The 4,573-nt window shown below is 46.7% G+C and overlaps 1 protein-coding gene across 6 annotated transcripts in view; it reads left to right on the forward strand.

The window, feature by feature from the left end:
* AMOTL1 (angiomotin like 1) overlaps positions 1-4,573 on the forward strand; it is a 194,605-nt gene that overhangs the window by 40,311 nt on the left and 149,721 nt on the right. Inside the window, exon 1 of one of the 6 annotated variants that reach the window (XM_019524508.1) lies at positions 1-55. The exons of the other annotated variants lie outside the window; for them this stretch is intronic. The gene's annotated coding sequence lies outside the window, so the exon portion shown is untranslated. The remainder of the gene's footprint in view (positions 56-4,573) is intronic. 6 annotated transcript variants of the gene reach the window in all.

The raw sequence follows: 4,573 nt of genomic DNA on the forward strand, positions 1-4,573 counted from the left end.
AAGAATAGCAGCGGAACAGGTCAAGGATAATCGAGGAGTGACCAGAGGTTGGGAGGTATGTTTCCCGGCTGTGTTGAGGGATTAATGTTTCCAGCATTTGAGGACAGTTTTCTTGATGCTTTAACAGAGCGGTGCAACACTGCAGGGATCGTCTCCGTCTAAACTTCAGGGCCCCTTCGAGGTGTCTCTGGTAGCAATCGCAGCCTCCTTATTTGAAGGGTGGTAGTGCTCGGCTCTGAATTCATTAGAAACGTGCTGTGTCCGACAAGCGGTAGCGCATCTGTGTGAGAAATGCCAACTGCTCCCTTTGAAACATTGTCATATCAGTAATGAAAGGGACATTAATAAGGACCCATCGGTTACTGCCCTACAGGGTGCACAGACCTGAGAGGGGTGTGGGAGCATTCGCATTTGCGAGGATGAGGAGGAAGGAGCTCTTAGGATATGTTTAGCACTAGATGAAGATAACGGTCTTTTTGGATGTTTGTGCCTAGCAGGTTTAGTCGGAGTTAAGATGTTATCAACCAGTAGTAATGCCCGAGAAAGGCTTCAGAGAAGCAAAAAGGGATAAGTAAGGTATTTTCTTTTGCAGCCTGTGGGGGAGGGCGGTCAGAAAACTGCTTTAATATTTAGGTTACACGTTAGTAGAGGAGGGTAAAACCTACTGAGGCACAAGACAAATTGATTTGGCTTTAAAGTGATGTCTCAATTCTAGTCCATTTAAAATAAGTTTTAAATAAAATTTTAGATGCTAAACCCTGCTTAAGAGCCTTCTGCTAGTATTTGTGGTTTTACATTTCCCTGTTTAAAAAAAGACAGGTTTTTTATTTTCTCTTATTGCTATATGAAAGACCCACACAAACAAGAGTAAAATTGATTGTTTTTACAGCAGAAGCAGCGCAAATGACTGCACACAAAGTGCTGTCAAACACTCCACAGAGGAGGCACTGTTACTTGCATCTAATTTGTCAGTCAAGGCATTTGCAAAGCCCACATCCCTCTAGGTTCTGAGTGCATATACTGTAGTAACCTAATTTTACAGTAGTAGATAAAAAAAAACAAAAAACAAGCTTGCAGAGCAGGAGTGATCTGAGGATCCCTTAATTTTTTGCATGAAAATTTGAGGGGTGTGTATCTGACCTCTGTTGCAGTTAACAAATTACAACTGTTTGTAAATACTGGAAGGATTTGTTACTTCAAAGGTGGCCTTGTCAGTACTTTAACAAAAGGTGTTTTGTGTGTTGATTGCTTCAAACAGTTAAAAAGTACATAACCCTCCAGTTGCAGTGAACTGCTCCTTGAAGCCCATTGCCCTGTACCTGCATGTGATGTCTAAGCATGTACTTTGCTGTGGTGTCACAGCTAATAATAATTTTATAGCTGCCATACCAGTCATACCAGTGCTGGCTTCACTAGTGCAGTCTGGTGGCTTGAATGTGGGACTCGGATTTGGGGGACTTTGATTCTAGTCCTTGCTTGGCTACTGCTAGCCTGAGTGGGCAACACTGAATCATTTCCCTCTGCCCTGGGTTCCCCAGCTATAGAATGGGAATAGGATTGTGACATGAGCCTCTTCAATGAAGCAGATGAGGCTTATAAAGAGCTTTGAGATCTTCAGACAAAAATTGACATAAAATCTAGCTTTTATATAGCATTTTTTTCATCAGTAGATCGCCATAAACACCTTACAATCATTAGCTGATTATGCCTCTCAGTATGCATGGAAATAGCTTTATATTGATCTCTTCGGTAAACTTGCCAAACTCACTAGGATGAAAGCTACTCCAGAGCTACTATCTGGAGCAGAGCAGAGCAATCCTGCATACCATTTTAGGACAGGAGGTGAAGCACATTGACCTTGCTGTAACTGCAGAGGGAATGTAAATAGGCAGAAAAAAATCACCAAAGTGACCAGAGAAATCCAGTGAATGTCCAGTTGGCCAACAGGCATTGTAGAGGGCCTGGCACGATGGGACTGTCACCCACCTTGGTTTCCGGGGCGTGACTGTCATGCAAATAGCAACAAGGGGTCGGTCAGTGAGGTTTTTTGAAGGCAGTTTAGTTCAGTGCATGAGACACTGGCCTGGCATTTGGGAGAGTCCCTGGGCTCTGGCTCTGCTTCTAGCCCATGAGACAAAATTGGACAAGTTGTTTCATCTTTCTGTGCCTCAGGTTGCCCCTCCTGTGAGCTGAGAGTGGTGGTGCCCATCTCCTTCATCCATTGCTTTGATAACCCCATCTGAATAAGCCTGAGTGAGGCATTATTACTGCTATAGTTGTGTGGCCCAGTTTAGCACTGTTTTATATCCGCTGCCTCAAAAGATATTAAGTAATAGAAATGCAAACCCCTGTTTGATGCTGTCAAACAGCCAAACATCCTGGCTTTTTGCTGTGACTGGCAGTTTTAAAGGAGCTGCCCTGGTGTCCTGTGGGAATTTTAAAAATCAGGATTTTGTCCTTGTTCAAAATGTTTGTGCTGGGAAAATGTGCACACGCAGGCAGCGCCAAACTAAGAAGGGCTGCAGGCTAAACCAGTTTTGCTTCGGAAGGGCCATTTCAAAGGGGCCATCCTGGGCAGGGGACTGCATCAGAGGGGCTCACAGGCCACATTTGGCCTGCGGGCTACACACAGGAACTGTTCGAAACTGTACAGAATATAGTTGGCTCAGTGTTAGTGAGCTCTGCTGAAAGGCAGATCTGCTGGCACATGCACAGCACTCGGTTACAGTACGTCTGACCTGGGCAGGCGTCCAACCTGGAAGTAGTGTGGCTGCCTCAGTGCGGTGTGGCACATGCCTGAATGCTGGCACCGTATTGGGGTGGCATTGTCTTGGTCTGGGCTGTCATCATTATGTGGCCCCATGGTACTTGCATGCGTGGCTGCAGGGTGGCCTACCTTCAACTGGAGGGGTGGACAGTGCCCCCACCTGGGTTATTCTGTAGCCTAGTGGTCGGGGAGCTCCTAGGAGAGCCAGATGTTGGGTTTGAGCCCCTCAGGCAGAGGAGGGCATAGCATTCAGCTCTCTTGCTTCCTGGATGACTGTTTTAACCAAGTGGCTCTTGTATCAATGGGCGGTATGGGGGACGAACAGCTACTGCCAACTCTGTTTTTGAATATATGTGGCTGTGGTGCTGTGTTGTCTGTGTATATTAGGCATGTTCAGAGTACACCGAGGGACTTCACCTCCTCCCTGCTTCAGTTCTGGATGGAAATGGGCCTGAGGCTCCGAGCTGCTCAGACTGGTGCAGTTCTGCACACATACAAAGACAGAGCTGCGGGCATCTGAAGAACTTTCAGGCCAAAAAAGTTTATAGCGTGGAGCTTAAAAACTGTATGGCCTGTTTCTTTGCTCCCTTGCCGCAGTTTTAGGTTGCTGTTGCTTTACTGAGATCAGTGGATCTAGAAGTCTCGCATCTCAGAGTTATAGCTGAATTGGATCACTTTGGGGATGGGCTTGGTTAGGATTATCAGACACTTCAGATCTACCAAGTTGGGGTAATTTTAATTCTGTAAAGACGAAATGGTTGGTCCCAAAAGGAGAGTCTATAGAAAGCCCAAGTCAGATCCTTCAATACTGAAAGGAATTTCACTTCTAGTAGCAACCAGCTTGAATTCAAACTGGCTGGTGCCTGGGTGCATACCCACACACATATTTGAATTTAGGGCTGACAGTGGCTGTCTCCTTAACCAGTTAGACAGCAGCTATGCCAGTTCTGAGGGGCTCTGGATAGCTCCCAGGTGTGTGGCTGATTTATGCTGTCCCTAATCAGTGTGAGTGCAGGGGTAGTGCTACAGAGATGGTGAGAGGCTGTGGGGTGAGGGCAGGGAGCCTACTGAGTAACAAGATAATTGGAAGCGGGAAGACAGCTGTGCTGGCTAATGATCCCTGGATGGAGAAACTGATCTTCATGCCTGGGCTACAAAGAGAATGTGGTCAGTCTGGTTGAATACTGACTTAGTGGTATGTGGAGTGTGTGTGGGAGGCAATAAGTGAAGAGAGAGGTTTGAGTGAATGGAAGAGATCAAAGCAGTGTGGGGATGTGTGAATAGGGTGAGACTGGGGAGGAATGCGGGTGAGGTTCTGGGGGGGAACAGGAAGAAGAAAACTTCCTTTTCTTTTTTCTCCCTACTTCCTGTAGGGAGGGAGAGGTAGAAAAAGGAGTAGAAAGTTGGAGAAGTGGGACCTGAAATTAGCTGTGGCCTGTGAGGAAGAGGGGAAGAGATGCCAAATGCACAGAAGTTAGTGAGCAAATATCCCAGACAGGAGGAGGGTAGAGCACAGAGTGAGTTGCGGAAGAATGAAGGATTGTGCAGGGTGATTTTATAGTTTGAGGATCTGGGATTGCATTTTTGATGCAGAAAACAGAATGACAAGAGGTGGGGGGCCGGATGAGGGAGAGGGGAATAAGATGACAGGTCATAGGTGCTGGCCCCTACCCTGGGGGTCTTTAAGAAGAGGCTGGATGCCTACCTGGCTGGACTCATTTGAGTCCCGTTTCTTGTTTTGGGGTTTTGTTGTTCTCCCGCCCTAGCGGGGGGTCGGGCTAGAAGATCTACTAGGTCCCTTCCAAC

Source organism: Gavialis gangeticus, unplaced genomic scaffold (genome assembly GCF_001723915.1).
Source record: "Gavialis gangeticus isolate Ggan-Ray unplaced genomic scaffold, GavGan_comp1, whole genome shotgun sequence".
In the NCBI taxonomy this organism is placed as follows: domain Eukaryota; kingdom Metazoa; phylum Chordata; order Crocodylia; family Gavialidae; genus Gavialis; species Gavialis gangeticus.